At 35.4% G+C, this 18,392-nt stretch overlaps 1 long non-coding RNA gene across 1 annotated transcript; it reads left to right on the top strand.

The window, feature by feature from the left end:
• The first annotated feature begins 5,144 nt into the window (after window positions 1-5,144).
• On the top strand, window positions 5,145-14,482 carry LOC132131712 (uncharacterized). The gene is made up of 3 exons (XR_009428924.1): window positions 5,145-5,564; window positions 7,188-7,338; window positions 13,905-14,482. It is a non-coding gene; the product is annotated as an uncharacterized LOC132131712 (long non-coding RNA).
• Window positions 14,483-18,392: the final 3,910 nt, after the last annotated feature.

Raw genomic sequence — 18,392 nt, 5'->3', positions numbered from 1 at the left:
TTTCATACTTTAGTGAGCTCCTGTATGTTCCAGGTTATTCTACAAACTGGACCTACATATTTATTATCACAAAACCATATTTTCTGTGTTGCATCATTAGTTTAATCTAGTTCTATCTATACTCATCTGTTTGTTTTCCCACCAAACATCTTTTCCTTACAATTGTCAAAAACTTGATCAATATATTTCCCTATCTATATTCATTTTGTATATACAGTACCCCTAAGGTTTGGCTCACTGTATTTGTGATCATTTGTGCCGCTGTCATCGTCTCAATAGTCAGTTTTCATGCCACAAAGCTTGAGTAGTTTTATTACCTATTCTTACAAGGTAAAGTTGCTTCAATTTATAGGAATATTTTCAGTGTCTCTCAGCTTCTTATCTCAAGTATAATTTTGTGAAGTAATGATACTTTATATAAATTATACATAATTACATTATGTATTAAGTGTAAATGATAAATTCCTTGTGAAGTTTTTACTGGCTGCTGTATACAGGCCACCACGGCGCCATACAGACTTTATAAAAAGAATTTGCCAATTTCTATCTGACTGAGCTGGCTGCAGATAAAGTCTTAATTGTCTGTGATTTTAATATCCAAGTAGATAATGACAAATATGCATTGGGATCAGCATTTGGTGTTAGAAAGCAAGTGTCAGGACCTACTAGTTGTCATAATCATACTTTAGATTTAATACTATAACACAGAATTGATGTTTCAGCATTGTACGTGTCTCGCTCAAGGCAAAGGTTTTAGTAGTGATGGATCATTCTTGAATGATTAGATCATTTTGAATGAATCTTTAATGTGACTCGGGAAGAACAAGTCATGTCGGGGAGTGAGCTGCTCAGTAGCGCATAAACAAGATCCTATTGGTTCTGTACTGGAATTAGTTCACCTGTTTTGAGTCTTTGGATTGTTCGAGTTGTTCGTTCATCACGTGACAGACCCATATGGTTAACCTATGCAGTCTGAGCCAGAAAGAGACTTAATAATAATAACCAACTCTTTATTACCTTAATTGCAACATTCAGTGTTATGGAAAATAATTATTGCTATATTGTTATAAGTTATATATTGCTATATATTTTGTAGTGTGATCAGTGTTTGTGTTAGTAGATGACATGTTCATTTTGCTGAACGAGATTCAAAGGTCCAAGTCGGTAAAATGACCCAAACTTCCCATCACTAGATTTTAGAGAGTTAATCACCAAGAGTTGGGTTTGCCTGCAGTGCCCCCACTGAATCGGAGAGTTACAGCAGAAGGTCTGAAGAAAGAAAAGGAGAAATGGTGGTATTATTAATTATATTAATAATTAATGAGTAAGCAAACTCTTGTACCGCAGTTAAATGCCAAGTCATGGATGTTGCATTGTGGAATATAGTATTCCTTGCATATGGCAATATAATATTAATACTATTCTGAACACTTAGAATCATGCTCTTTCTATTAATTACAATATTTACCTCTGATTCAATAATAGCACATCCTTTATGCTGTTATGACAACAGTTGACTTAACTCCAGTAGGATGTTGGAAAAGTAGATTGTTTTATTTTAACCTTAATCTGTGATATATTTTCCAGTGATCATATAGGCTAGAAAAAAAAAAAAAAAGTTAAATGAATTTCCAACTAAAATATTTCAGATAAAAAACTTTCCGTGATCGGTGTATAAGTAGCCTAATGTTTTTCTGCTAATCTTTCATCATTATTAAAGATAGGAATGAATAGAACAAATATTCAGTTAAGGTTACTGAAATAACGTCTGTTTATAATTTTGAGAGAACATTGCCAGAACGTTAGCCAAGGAGGAGTTTATCCTTAAACACAACATCCAGAAATAAACAGAAATGCGAAAGAGACATGATTCAACTAATGCGCTAACATATCCATGAGACTCAAGGGCTGGTTGGCACAGGGAACTCCTGGAACTGTGATTTACCTGGATAAGATGCTGGGGAGAAGAGAACAGAAGGTGAGCCATTTGGGATCTTCTATCAAGCAACAAAAAACAGTAAGGAGGTGAAGTGGTTTGCAGGTGAAACTCCCAAGTATTCAGCCATCAACCATCATTTTCATCAGTCCTGTGGCTGCATTCTTATGTTTCCGCTGGGGGAGTTATGCTGTACGCAAGATAATTTTTTATTTATTTATTGATCAGTAGTTATGGAAGCACTAAACAACTATGGTACCTTTGGGCTGCCACACATATGTTGATGTTTCCAGTGGAAGCCAGTTTTCTTCATTGTTTAAAACTTTCCTATTGGGTTTTGTTTCCAGGACAACATGATCCGGAGCTACAAATACACTCTTCTGACCTTTTTGCCTCTTAACCTGTATGAACTGTTCCAGCAAGCAGCAAATCTTTCTTCCTACTTATTGTGGTCTTGCAGGTTCGTGGGTCTTGTTTCCAATTTCTGTTGCAGTCAAAAACATAGTCATATCTAAAAAAATGGCAAACACACTTTGTTACAATAAATAAAATGAAAATCATAGTAACATCAGTTAGGTTGTATAGGGTAAATACTTGAGTTTCAAGTCATAAATCTTACCTCTTTTAACATTGGCAATGATATGCTTTATTCTTGACCCCATTTAGTCCACAGGTGCTGGTCATATAATTTGAATTTCATCCAAAAGTTGATTTATTTAATTAATTCCATTCAAAAAGTGAAACTTGTATATTATATTTATTCATTAACACAGACTGATATATTTCAAATGTTTATTTCTTTTAATTTTGATGATTATAACTGACAACTAAGGAAAATCCCAAATTCAGTATCTCAGAAAATGTGAATATTACTTAAGGACAAAACAAAGATAGGATTTTTAGAAATCTTGGCCAACTAAAAAGTATAAAAATGAAAAGTATGAGCATGTACGGCACTCAATACTTGGGGCTCCTTTTGCCTGAATTACTGCAGCAATGCGGCGTGGCATGGAGTCGATCAGTCTGTGGCACTGCTCAGGTGTTATGAGATCCCAGGTTGCTCTGATAGCGGCCTTCAGCTCTTGTTGAGTCTGCATTGTTGGGTCTGGCATATCACATCTTCCTCTTCCCAATACCCCATAGATTTTCTATGGGGTTAATGTCAGGCGAGTTTGCTGGCCAATTAAGAACAGGGATACCATGATCCCTAAACCAGGTAATGGTAGCTTTGGCACTGTGTGCTGGGGCCAAGTCCTGTTGGAAAATGAAATCTGCATTTCCATAAAGTTGGTCAGCAGCAGGAAGCATGAAGTGCTCTAAAACTTCCTGGTTGCGTTGACCTTTGACCTCAGAAAACACAGTGGACCGACACCAGCAGATGACATGGCACCGCAAACCATCACTGACAGTGGAAACTTTACACTGGACCTCAAGCAACGTGGATTGTGTGCCTCTCCTCTCTTTCTCCAGACTCTGGGACCCTGATTTCCAAAGGAAATGCAAAACTTACTTTCATCAGAGAACATAACTTTGGACCACTCAGCAGCAGTCCAGTCCTTTTTGAGGCAAGACGCTTCTGACGCTGTCTGTTGTTTAAGAGTGGCTTGACACAAGGAATGCGACAGCTGAAACCCATGTCTTGCATACGTCTGTGCTTAGTGGTTCTTGAAGCACTGACTCCAGCTGCAGTCCACTCTTTGTGAATCTCCCCCACATTTTTGAATGGGTTTTGTTTCACAATTCTCTCCAGGGTGCGGTTATCCCTATTGCTTGTACACATTTTTCTACTACATCTTTTCCTTCCCTTCGCCTCTCTCTCTATGTGCTTGGACACAGAGCTCTGTGAACAACCAACCTCTTTTGCTCCTTTTGTGTCTTGCCCTCCTTGTGCAAGGTGTCAATTGTCGTCTTTTGGACAACTGTCAATTCAGCAGTCTTCCCCATGATTGTGTAGCCTACCGAACTGGACTGAGAGACCATTTAAAGGCTTTCCAGGTGTTTTGAGTTAATTAGCTGATTGGAGTGTGGCACCAGGTGTCTTCAATATTAAACCTTTTCAAAATATTCTAATTTTCTGAGATACTGAATTTGGGATTTTCCTTAGTTGTCAGTTATAAACATCAAAATTAAAAATGAATAAACATTTGAAATATAGCAGTCTGTGCGTAATGAATAAATATACAAATTTAAATTTTTGACTGGAATTAGCTAAATAAATCAACTTTTTGATGATATTCTAATTGTATGACCAGTACCTGTATATTGGAACTGGCATGATGAATTGGCTCCATAGTGCACAAGTTATATAGTCAGTTTTTTCCTGTAATCTGTCCATATTGCGCAAATGTGCTCATATTTTTATAATTACAAATATCCAAATGCCTGTAGGCTCTGAAGTATATTCTATAAAGATCATCTACAGTATATAAAACAGATCCACAGTTCTTCATAGAGTTGATGGGAAATAGTACAGAATGTTAAAAGTGATTTATTTTTTATTGTGTTTCTTTGTTTTATCTATAAATAATAGAATGATAATATATTCATATTTATTATTTATATAATCATTTGATATAAACGTGTCTGTTCATCTTATATTTAATATAAAAATTAAATATTTGTATAGTGTTTGTGTGTATGTAGTATTAATAACAGATTGAATTCACATTTATAAATATAGAATTTATTTATTAATATAGAATTTATGTAGTTGTAGTGTGTGTGTTTATATATGTGTGTGTTTGTGTGTGTGTGTGTGTGTGTGTATTATTAAGAATGTTTATATTATTAATCCATTTAATGATATATATATGTAAAATTGATCAAATTAAATTTATGAAATCTATATAAAAGATATAAGTGGAAATGTATGCTGTTTTATGCATATTTGATTTCATTCACAGTGTGTTCCTATAATTTCAAACCATCCCTTTGATCTGCTTGTGTGTGGGTGTAAAGATGTGGCCACAAACTTGGTAAGTTTATTATTCTTGTCATTCTCTCAACCAATGCAATGCAAACTACTTTCACTTACATAGAATTTTGAAGAACAGCAGTATCTCAGTTTTCATCCATTTTCCCCTCACTCCCACATATATCCGTCATGCTCCCTCACAGGGCCGCCAACGCAGTGATGCACTGCGCCCGTGTGACATTCTCACTCCTGAGGGCTGAGTAATGCTGTCAGGGGCCTGAAGATGGTGGAGACCAAAGCTCAGGAACAAAACAAACATATATTCATAAAAAATTTACAGAGAAACTCTCACATAAAAAGTCTTCCCCTCTTAAATCTCTCCCTTCCAGATTCAGAACCGTTTAGTGGAAAGATGTACATGTTGTAGAAACTCTCCAGATTAATAAGGACCAGATCATACCTGTGAGTGTGTGCATCTGTGTTTCTAACCTAGCTACAGCAGTCAAAAATGTCATTATAAACAAATATTCAACCTTTTGGTCTCGTTTTATGTCTCAACGTGGATCTATTATGTTATTTCTCCTGCAAACAAGTTTAGCTTATGCTGACATCGCTGAAGTTTCTCCTGTTGTTTATCCCAGGCAGATCTGCTCCTCCTTTGCACCACACTGAGCCACAAAGCCTTTGCTATGTAGAAACAGCAGACATTGATGCGTAAGAGCATCTCCCTCTGGACACACACTAGAACTGACTGACTAGCTTTCCTACAGCAGCTAAAAGCTAATTGCTGAACCACTCTGTAATATTCAAAGCAGTTCTATGAACTGGTGTGTTCTATAAATTTGTATATTATGGTGCACTCTTAGGAAAAATAGTTCTAACAGTACCAGATTAGGATTCTGTGGCTTGTAACAATAGCAGATCCCTTTTAGGTGCCTAATAGAAAATTTTTATAAGGTTCCATAAAGTGCCATGCTTTGAAAGTGCTGTATAGGACCTTAATGGTGTCATAAAGAACCTTTTTAATAGTTTATCTTCAATATTGTTATAAGTGTTTTTGGATATGTATTAGTCTTATTATTGTAATTATTTGTATTATTTATTAATTATATTTTTTAACCATCTAGTCTAGCCTCTAGTAGGGTTTTACATTTAAAAAGAGCATATTTTTGACCAGTTAGCTGAATACATTAATAGATGATAACTGAATAATACATTTTTTTTTTTATCTAACATTATGGATAATACATTTAGGACCTCTGTTACTGGAGAAGGATCCTTAACCGAACAGACCTGGTCACATTTACATGTTCTGTGTATAAATGGAGAGCTGAGCTCCAGAAAATCAATAATGAGGAGGCTTCGACAGTTGCAGATTTGAAAAACAAAAAGCCTTGAATAAAGAAGCCTAAACTCTAACACAAAGGAACATTTCAGCATAAAAAGATTCTTCAGGCTGATATGGTTCTACATAGAAGTGTTCCAGTATAAAGAACCTCTAAAGAACCATCTTTTTTAAGAGTGTGGTGAAACAAACACTGAAATATATGTTGGTTGTGTTGTGGAAAACTAGCTTCAGTGCTAAAGTAGCATGTTTGCATTCTGCTGTTTGTAAAGAAACCAACTTGAAGTTTTGCGAGGCTCTGAGTATAACTCATACTGAACTGAATGGGGAATCTCCATTTGACTCTCTTTTCTTTCTCTTACATTAGTGCCACATTTACACATAGCCGGGTATTTAGAGAAACGAATATTTCCCCCCCTCCGTTTTCAAAAATAACATCGTGCACACAACATCGTTTTCAAAAAAGTTGTCGTTTACATCAACCCGCATAAATACGCCGTCGAGAGCCATCATAACTATGCCAAACCTATGGGCGGCAGTGTAGGGAGAAGGATAAAGCCATGCAAGCCAATCAGAATCCTCAAAATCGAGCAACTTCCTGTTACTTTCAAAACAACACAGACATGTCGATATAATACAGCAGTTGTGTTTGCAAATGCAAACAGACCAAAAGCGTTTGCACAAACGTAAAAATGAGTACCACCTTAACAGCATCCATGATCAAACAGTAACGTTACCCAAACAAACTCTAAACATAGGGCGCTCACATGACGTTAAGCATTTTCTGGCACATAATGTGACGTTTGAGAACCTAAAACCCCGTTTCTCCCAGTTGACACGGCAACACATAACCGGCGTTTTCAGAAATCTCCACTTTGGCCGGAGTTTTTAGAAATAATCGTTTGCAGGGATAAAAACTGCGTTTTCGTGTAAATGACAGGCCAAAACGCAGGGAAATATCTGCGTTTTCCCATCGTGTAAACGTGGCCTAGGTATCTTGTAGTGGGAAGAACCAAAAGGTAACTTGCATTCTTTCAAGGGTGAGTTCCTTTGGAAAGGAGAGCGCCACCTTCTGGACACAGGCCACATGCTCCTCCGAGAAACTGTGCTGCGAAATAGCATATGGACTGGCCATATACACAGGTAAATAAAATCTGTGCTATTTGTTGCCTAACTGCTAACAGCCCTATGCAGATCTATTGTTTCAGATGGGCTTGTATGACACAAAATGTGATCATTGTTCATTGTTCATTGTACTTCTTTGACCATGAAAAATTACAAACTGTGGAAAACTGAAACTGAAGAAAACTCTAGTGGAAATGCTACTAAACAAAACTGTGTTGGTGGTAAGAGAGAGGAAGAAAGCATATAACTTTGCATCAACTATTATTTAGATTAAAATGTTCAAGAATAGCACGATCAGTAGGTTTTTCTAACTGCATTGAATATGTGTAATCACTCCTTGACCGTATATAACAATTAAAATCATAAGCAAATATTATACATAATCGGTTAGAGCGACATTTGAATAATTAAAGTAAAAAAATCTTATTTCTTTTTACTAATTAAAAACTCATTTTAATTACCAAAAATATAACAGTGAAGACAAGTAAATAACCTTCATTCCTTTTTCTTATTTCGGCTAGTTTTGTGATTTATTTACAATGTATATATTTTGTTATGACTGTTTTTTTTTGTGTGTATGTATGAATGTATCATAAATGTATTTTATTTTTCATTTAGAAGTGATTTATTACAAATATGTACAAATAGTATATATATTTTTATTTTTAAATGTATATATTTTATTTTTTTATTAATTTTACTTCGTGTTTATTAGTAAAAAAAATATGAAACAAAAATAAGGGGTTACGCATATCCCAGATTTTTGTAAAAATAATCATATTTTATGTATCTGTTTAGTAAGTTTAGTATTTTATATTTAGTTTGACCTCCTGAGGTTGACACATCAAAATAATTTTTAGATTTTATGATGGAAACACATTTACTTAATAAATATCCTGATGCACAACAAAAAACTCAACACAACATAACATGACATGACAGTCATTTATAAGAAAAAAGAGCCACTGTCAGGGACTGAACTAAGGTTGCTGGAACTTTCCTTTTTATTAATGATCATTTCCACCAGTTTCCTATTAAAGGGATAGTTCACCCAAAATGAAAATTACCCCATGATTTACTCCTCAAGCCATCCTAGGTGTATATGACTTTCTTCTTTCAGACGAATACAGTCAGAGTTATATTAAATAATGTCCTGGCTCTTCCAAGCTTTATCTAATGGCAGTGAATGGGTGTTGAGATTTTGAAGTCTAATAAAGCGCATCCATCCATCATAAAAGTACTCCACACGGATCTGGAGAGTTAATAAAAGGCCTCATTTAAAATTTTTGGGTAAGCTATTCCTTTAAGTCATTGGTCTCAAACTCAATTCCTGGAGGGCCACAGCTCTGCACAGTTTTGCTCCAACCCTAATCAAACACACCTGATCCAGCTAATCAAGGTCTTCAGGATTACTAAACTTCCAAGCAGGTGTGATTTGGAGCTGGTTGGAGCTAAACTCTGCCGAGCTGTGGCCCTCCAGGAATTGAGTTTGAAACCACTGCTTTAAGTGATCATTTTGATCTCTTGAACACATGGGATGGAAATTATGCTTTATTCGTAAATGTTTTAACCCTTGTGGATTGTTCAAATTCACTACCCTTTCGGTATGTTCGGGATGAAAACATCCACTCAATTAAACTGCTGTAAAAATGTATCAGATTCATATTTTTCCAATTTTTTGGCATAAATCTGTTAATCAACTTCAGTCCTGATCAAAACTTCCAAATGTTTTTTAAAAAAATCCAAGATTTTAACTCTTTAATTGCCAAGTTCATAAATGATGTCACTTATTTGGGGGGGGAAACTCACAAAATGACTTATTTTCAATATAAAAGTAATTGTGGCTGGATTTTTTTTAACTTTTTATAACATTCTTGGGCATGTCAAAGATTAGTAGCAACTTTGGCTTTGATGCATTTTTTAGTTTTTGTGCAGGATTAGATTAAATTTTTTTCTTCCTAATTTGTTGTTGGTGGCTGTTTTTGCCCCATTGACTTCCATTATAACGACATTTTTTGATTGCAAAGCCATGACACCATATAAACATGCATTCTTGATTGTTTGTGGTTTTCCTTTTTGGAAAGAGGTAAAATTTGTTATTTTTACAGTTGATCACTAGGTGGGACCATTAACCTTTTAGATAGGCCTGTGCAAATAAAAAAGCTTAGTTTCTGGCTTGTATATGGAGTTATATGGAGTATAACAGCAAATTATAGTGTTTGTGTGTGTGTGAGATTCTTGATTGTTGGTGGTTTTCCCTGTTGGGAAGAGGTAACATTTGTTATTTTAACAGTTGGTCACCATTAACCATTTAGATAGGTCTGTGCAAAAAAAGCTTAGTTTCTGACATGTATATGAAGCTATATGGAGTATAACAGCATATTAAATTGCGTGTGTATGTGTGTGTGTGTGTGTGAGAGAGACCTTTGCGCACTTACCTTGATGTATTTCAGAAAATCAAAATGTACACCTCAGCTCTCAGAACTACATGGAGTAAACAAAAGTGTATTTATGCACCTGCTGCCTTTTAATGGTGGTGAAAGTATTCGGTTGTTAAGTGATGACGTAAGAAGCGCTGTTTCCGGGTCCAGGCCTCAACTCGCTTCACTTGAGAATATGACCTCAGCAGCCGTTTATGAGCACTGTTTATTCATATTGATAATTTAAGCTAAACGCTTTCAAACTTACGATATACACTACAGTCTCCGTGCTCACAGCATCCCAAACACAAATAATTTTTATATATTTTTTTTATATTTATATTTTCATTGTCTGGGTATCTGGGACTTCGATATGGAGTTAAAGGTTAAGATTATAACTTTTTCGCTAGTATTCTATCACATTATAAGTTTATATTAGCACCTTTTGTAGTTTTCTCGTGGTAACTGATAGAGCGTTTGGACACGGAAGCGCTGCTACGTAACATCAGACTTAACAAGCGAATAGACTAAACAAAAGCAAAGTACGTGCTGGTCATTTAATGGTGAGAAGAGAAGCAAGCAACACGAGAAAGGGCTTGACTTGTACCAAAGTTTTAGAAATGATTATGTAGCTTGACCCCTCCAGCGAGCTGCAGGTTATTTTAAGTTGGTATTGCACTTTGGTTCATAATACATTGTGTTCATAAATTTGATGCCAAGTAGATTTTTTTACAGGATTTTAAGGTTTTAAACTGGCTTTATCCATCAAAAAAGATGAGCATTTCACATATAGGCCATCTGTTCTTTTCACCATCAAAAGGCAGCAGGTGCATAAACACACTTCTTTTTTTATTGTTTACTCCATGTAGTTCTGAGAGCATGAGGTGCATATTTGGATTTTTTAGATACTGTAAATCAAGGTAAGTGCACAAAGGTCTCTCTCACACCCTCTCCCTCTCTCTCTCTCTCTCACACACACACACACACACACACACACACACACACACACACACACACACACACACACACACACTATAATTTGCTATTATACTCCATATAACTCCATATACAAGCCAGAAACTAAGCCTTTTTTTGCACAGGCCTATGTAAAGGGTTAATGGTCCCACCTAGTGATCAACTGTAAAAAATAACAAATGTTACCTCTTCCCAACAGGGAAAACCACCAACAATCAAGAATCTCACACACACACAAACACTATAATCTGCTGTTATACTCCATATAACTCCATATACAAGCCAGAAACTGAGCCTTTTTTTGCACAGACCTATCTAAAGGGTTAATGGTCCCACTTAGTGATCAACTGTAAAAATATTTTTTTTACCTCTTCCCAAAAGGGAAAACCACAAACAATCAAGAATGCAGGATTATATGGTTTCATGGCTTTGCAATCAAAAAATGTCGTTATAATGGAAGTCAATGGGGCAAAAACAGCCACCAACAACAAAATTAAAATATACATTTTTACAGCAGTTTAATTTAGTGAATGTTTTCATCCACGAACATAACGAAAGGGTAGTGAATTTGCCCACAGTGTACCGTTGAGTTTTTGAAAAATTTCAAAGCATTTTCCAAAATATGGGTCAAAATAAGATTTGTCACCAAAAATCATTCCATTAGCTCAAACACAGAGAAAGTTGTGGCCAAAATAAGACTAAACTTTACCCCCTAGTGGACGGACGGATGGATGGAAACCTAGTTTGTGACCGGAAATCTAAATCTATTTGACTCTAAAGAGCTTGAGTATTTAAAGTGGCAGACATTGTTGTGTGGATGCTAATATAGTTATCATTATAGTTAACGTTTCTTGGTGCGAATGGGAAGTGGACAACATGGTTGAGTAAGAGCTTATGTACGTGATTGTTGATGTCTTTGGATGTGTGTGCGGTTGGAAGCTGTTTGTTCAGAGCTGTCTGAAGACTCTGTGTGTGGCGGTGCGCTCTGTTCCTGAAGACCTGTGGATGAAGTGAAGCCGCACCCTCAGTCAGCCGGGCACATCGACGGGTAACAAGGGGACTGTGCTCGAAGAGATATATGATCAAATGGAAAAAGGTACTTAAAGGGAGTTATTATGAAATACTAATAGTCTCTGGAGTCAACTTTAGGCAGGGAAATGATCAAAAGCATGTAGCATTCTCTTATAAAACAGTCCTGATTGTGTAGCTGTTGGGTGTGACTGCCATTGAGGATCATCTTCAAGAAGGTGTACCCAAGACCTTTGCCACCCTGTGGAAGGCGGGGGTGAAGGTGTGGGTGCTGACAGAAGACAAGACAGGTGCTGTTTCATCATACATATCAGTTGGTTTTAAAAACCTAAAGCAGTAAATGAGTAGAAATTCATGCTGTCTACTACATCTTTCCAACAGAAACGGCTGTGAATGTGGGATATGCATGAAAACTGATGGATCCAGACAGGACTCTAATTCAAGGGGAGGAGCTTAGGTCAGAAAATACAGGCATCTCATTAACATTTCTACAATCTTATTCTAATCAGCTGTAACTGTGACAAGCCCGATTTGCAAATTATCCATACAAAATAATATAAAAATGAGCATTAATGCATCATAGTTTTTTAAAGTGGTATGTTAACTTTTCTGTACTGTATGAGTATAATAATCAAATAATAATAATAATAATTGTATCATTAATATTTATTTAATTGTATAATTTAATTATTGTACTTTATTTATTAATAATATCATATGACAAATGCTGTTCTTTTGAAAAAAAAAAATTCAACAAAAATATTGAGTGGCACAACTGTTTTCAACATTGATGATAATAAGAAATGTTTCTTGAGCAGCACATCAAATCAGCACATTAGAATGATTTCTGAAAGATCATGTGACACTGAAGACTGTAATAATGATGCTGAAAATTCAGCTTTGCAACACAGGAATAAATTACATTTTAAAGTATATTACAATAGAAAACAGTTATTCTAAAATGTAAATAATATATATATGTGACCCTGGACTACAAAACCAGTCTTAAGTCGCTGGGGTATATTTGTAGCAATAGCCAAAAAAACATTGTATGGGCCAACATTATCGATTTTAATTTTATGCCAAAAATAATTAGGATATTGAGTAAAGATCATGTTCGATAAAGATATTTTGTAAATTTTTGACCTATACAGTATATCAAAATAAAATTTTTGATTAGTAATATGCATTGCTAAGAATTCATTTGGACAAATTCAAAGGTGATTTTCTCAGTATTTAGATTTTCAAATAGTTATATCTCAAACAAATATTGTCCGGTCCAAGTAAACCATATATCAATGGAAAGCTTATTTATTCAGCTTTCAGAAGATGTATAAATCTCAATTAGAAAAATTGACACTTAAGATTTTGTGGTCCGGGGTGCAAAGTTTGTTGCTCTGTCCGATCAGTCCCAGTCTGTATTGTGCTGTCGTGTGACACCGGTGCAATATATATAAAATAGAGAGAAAGAGAGAGAGAAAGAAATGATTAAATGGTTTTAACTATTTTTTAAATAATTTTTTATCTTATTTATGATTTATATTAGTTTTTCAAAGTAATGTTATAGATATAAAAAGTTATATTAAGGTTCATTTGAACTAATTAAATATTTTATAACTGAGAATAAATGAATATTAAAACATTATTCTATTTTATAATTTAATTAAAATTCAATATTTTGTAACTGAGAATGAATTAGAAAGATAAATATTATATCATTTATATATTTAAAATGTTGTAAAGGTTAATAATACTTTTTTTAAGTTATAATTTAGACTGAATTAATATTAGAAAAATATATATTAACCTAATTTTTTTATTTTTATGTTTCAAAATGTTATTGATATTTAAATTATTTTGATTAAATATTTTATAATTTAGAATTAATGAATATAAACCTTATTTATAATTTATATATTTATTATATTATATAATAAAAAAAATAACATGGGAATCAAATTTTAAAAGCATCTATTTCCATGTTTTGCATAACCATGCATACCTTTTTCATTTTCTGAATTTGAGAAATTATGTAGGCCACCAGGAGGCAGTGTTCAAATATTGTTTAGCTGTAAAATGTAAGAATGTAAAAAAAAGGAATTTCAAGAAGATTCCCTTAATTTTGAAATGCTACTGATGATCCGAATCTTGAATTTTCAGGAGCATCACCAAATGCTTACAGTACCCCTGAGGTTTGGCTGACCATATGTCCTTCCGTCAATAACCATACGAGCCTTAGATGTTGTGCTTACAAACCCCAACAAACATAAGATTGATCCCTACTTTCCTTACCACAAATCCTTTTGTCACAATTAGCATATAAGATGTTTTTTTTTGTTATGTATTATTTGTGCTTACCATATTTTCCTTTGTATATGCATGCAGATCCACAGCTGGAATGAGTCTGTTGACCTGAAGTCTTTGTTTCAGAGAGGTAGCCTACTGCGTCGTTCATCCTATGCAGTATCCCAAGGGAAAGGTTTTGGAAAGTTAATCAACACAGGAGTTGAGCTTACCTCTATGGTGCCCCCACAGGATTGGAGGGTTACAGCAGACGGTGTGAAGAAAGAATCTCCACAGGGTTCACAAATAGAATTGAATAGTGGTGATGCTAGCATCTTCAGTGTGTTTTTTTCATACACTGAAAAGGTAATGTAATTTAAATATATATTATTTTTCTTTTTTTTGCTGCAATCAAATCCAGGCTAAATGAATAAACAGACAATATCATGAAAATTTTCAACAATGGTTTTATTTTATTTCAAAACACGCAATTTACCCATATTACCTTTTTTCTGTAACAGTTATTACTCCAATTTTTCTCCTTCTTGCACTGAATGAAAAGTGCTCAAAAGGCTCTCTGGCTCCCCCTGTTGGACAGGAAGAGGAATGAGGCTCTCCGCAATAACATGCCTTTTAACCTTTAACAGCTGCCTGAGAACAAGTTTGTGTGTGAATGTGAAACTTCAGTGGGATATTAAAATTGGCAAAATCTTGTGCAGAAGATTTTAAACGCAGACAGGTGTTTTCTCCTTAATAGCTCCTGTACTAGAACTTGACATTGAACTTGAATACTAAAATTCATGAAAGGGAAATCCTTGCACCTATCAAATTTAGTCAGCAACAGCTTCAGAAACTCCCACTGATTGTTTTTTTATGGATTGTCTTTACCCTTGGATCAATCTTTGGCTTGGGTAGATGTGTTCTACAGAGAGTTTATGTGCATGTCATTGTTTACATTTAGAGTTTTTGACTTTGCACACATTCTTCAGTATATACTGTGTTTCAGTGTAAAGTAATCTGGGCTAATTTGCTCCCCTGTTAAATTCCCTGCTTAAACACTTAAACCAGCACAAGATGTTAAGATAGGTTAGCTTATCATCTAATTGGTCATTCAGCCTGCCAAGTGCCCAAGAAATTTATAAAAACCAACAAACAAGATTTTCTAATCCCAGTCAAGTAAAGGCTGGTTATAGAAAGCAGGTAAAGTTTCAAGTATTCTGATGTATAATTGGTGCAGGTTTTCCTGAACATCATCCTTGTGACTAAAGTGGATTTTGAGCAACTGGAAAAGAGCCTAAACCATGCAGTCACGTCGATTAAGACTGAGGTAAAGGCTATTCTTTTCTTTGTATTTTTGCATAGTTCTCTGTGCAAAGACAACCAGCCTTAGCAGCTCTTTATTGATTGGTTTGTGTTTATTAGAGAACCGTGTTAGTGCAAACGTTAGCACTTGTCTGCGCTAGCTCTTTTCAATTGGTCCAGCACTGTGGGAGTAGTTAAGTGAGAGAAAAATGTAGCTAGATGCTAAAGTGAATATTAGTGTTAGCATCATGGTTACCATTAAAATGCTAAACTGTTACTTCTATTGTCCATTTTTGGTGGCTGAAATTTTGTGGAAGTTAAATCCTGAAAGAACGCATCTTTTCTATGTGTTACTATGAAATGCTACTTTAAGATTATCAGGGAATAGTTTTTGGAAAGTTAGCTAACGTAGCACACCATAAGCACCACAGCAAGCTAAATAGGACAGCTTCTTGCGACCACTGAGAGCCTCTTTCCTCTTTCCTTTCTCCTCATCTCCTCCTCCTCTCAGCCCGTCTTCTCTATATCATTTTTCGCCTTGTTTTGAAACTGATTGTCTTCTACCATCACAAAGACACTTGGTTCTGATTGATTGACAGGTAACAGAAGAGGAAGAGCACAGTGTGACTAAGGGGGTTGGATTTGCAGACAGACCCAAAGAGAAACATGATGTACGTGATGCTGTTTTACAGTTGATGAGAGATCATTACTGGTAGGAGGGGTCTGTTGCAAAAAAAAAAAAAAACTGTCCGGTAGCATTCCTGTTTCACATGAAATGGTGTGCAACCCAATTCGAGAAACACGCCACATGTAAACAAATGTACACAAGATTACATTTAAGAAGAGGAGACGTGTGTGGGTCCATGACCAAGTTGAGTTGCCCAGGATACATGGTCATGCGCTACTTTAAAGAGTTATTTACATAAAAGAAATACAAGGAGGGCAGAGAGGGCTGTAACAATACATGCACACAACCAACGAAAAACAACAGTGACGGAAAACTCTACAAAACAAAGACCCCTCCAACACTTTTACCACCCTTCCCACCCATGTCCAACTTTCCCCGGGGTCTATTCATCCAAGTCACTCCCACCAAATTCCAGGTCGATCCAGCTTTACTTTATACAGTATACAATAGTCATGCAGAAAAAAAGTGTCCCCACCACTTCAAATGGGAGGAGTTTGTTTTTTCATAGTTTTTTTTTCATAATTAATGCTAGGAGCACTCAACACAATCAAGCTTTAAATAAAGAAAAAGGAAATTAACATAGTTTAGTTTAAATAACGCTTAAATTGAAATGATTAGAAACTTGATGCATACATTGTAAATTCAGTGTACTGTTATTTCGCTCTTTTCTGTCGTCGTCCTTCAATTTTTGTTGTTGTTGCTTTCTTCCACTCTCAAATCCTTTTCCTTTCTGTCATGTCTAAACATTCAAATGTCTTTCTTTTATAAATAATTATTTACCACAATCAAACAAAATCATAACAGTAGTAATAATGATAAACAATTGGCAAATGAGTCAACCAAACAACAACAAACAACAAAACAATTTAACAGTATAAAGCTTCAAGTCACAAGTTCAAAAACTAACTATTATTAGTCTTAGTAGTGTTAGTGTACTCATTGTAATTAGCATTAGTTTAATCTGAATTACATAAACTTTACACAAAACATTTGAGGTATTTCAGAATCAATTGTCAACACCTTCCTGCCAAGTCCGTGTGGTTTCCAATGGGAGAAATATAAGAGGGAACTGGTTCAATGTTTCTCCTAAAATGACCTCTTCTCCTGAATCACTTGCAGGTATTTAAATCGTTGATAATCAAATTGTAAAAAACAGGCTTTTATTCTAAACTTGTTCTGGACTAAAATATTATCTTTAGAGAACCAAATTGCTCAGATTAAAATCCTGTCTGGTATTTTAGAAGTTGATTTATGATATATCTTGATTTAAATTAGACAGTGCTCCTGAAAATCGGCCATATGTGAGTACAGTACCTCGGCATATTAAGTGAAATCAGGGTGAATATATAAACACTGTAAGATATTTGCGAATATCTGCCAGTGCAAATAAAATAATCTGGCTTCACTCTCAAGACAAGCATAATGCAAAATAAAGCTGGCCGTTTTTAAAGTGCTCTCAGCACAAATAATTACAGTTAAGTGATACTGGAAAAACGATATATAAAGTTAGCATTATAAAGTGCTTTAACACCAGTGTATATCAAACAATAAAATCGCCCCCTGCTTCCATGTCTGTATGCCTGCCTACTGTACATTTGTATATTAGAGCGATTGTGCAAGGTGCCGTTCAGACAGAACGCGTTAAAAACGCGAGACTCCGCGCTTAGGAATGGAAAATAGCGCACGATCTCCAGACGCGTTTTTAAAACTAGGAACGGCGCATCCCGCCCGAGACACTGAAAATGGCGCCAAGCTTGAATAAACGGTCAAAACGCCAGTGTAACGCGTCTTTACGTAGAAAAACGAAGAAACGCGTTCTGTGTGTAACCTGACCAAGTGTGTGTGCTTCAGTTTGTGTATTATCAGAGCAGTCCCACCCGTTGTTGAAGGAAAAAGGCACTCAACTCAATCTGCATAGCAGCCGCTTCCCTCAGTGCGGTGCTATACAGTCTGACTGCACTTATATGTCACTTTGTATGTAAAAATTCATTTATATGTGTTTACAGCTGTAACAGCTTTGGTTATGCTATTGGGCTTTTGGTGTTTGGTGTGTATTCCTCCCTTTGGCAGCACAGGACTGGCAGGTCGAAGAATCTTTGGTATCAGTGGCTGTTTCACAAACCACCCAGCTCAGTGAGGTAGCCACACTGGTTCTCACTACAAACAAAATCTCAGTTTTATCAGCTAATGTACATATAGATGCCCAGTGATTTGTGTAGCACAAATCTGCTCTCTCTTAATGCTCATAATCAGGCCCACATGGAATCTATGGACAAATTTACGTGAAAGATTTTTGCACAGAATTCAAATGCTTTATTAAATACTTGGCTAATTTGATTATGCTTTCAGCTACACATTGCACCATGTTTGAATTT

Source organism: Carassius carassius, chromosome 48 (assembly GCF_963082965.1).
Source record: "Carassius carassius chromosome 48, fCarCar2.1, whole genome shotgun sequence".
NCBI classification, from domain to species: Eukaryota; Metazoa; Chordata; class Actinopteri; order Cypriniformes; family Cyprinidae; genus Carassius; species Carassius carassius.
The sequence above is the reverse complement of the archived record's forward strand: the minus strand, read 5'-3'. Positions and strand labels throughout refer to the sequence as shown.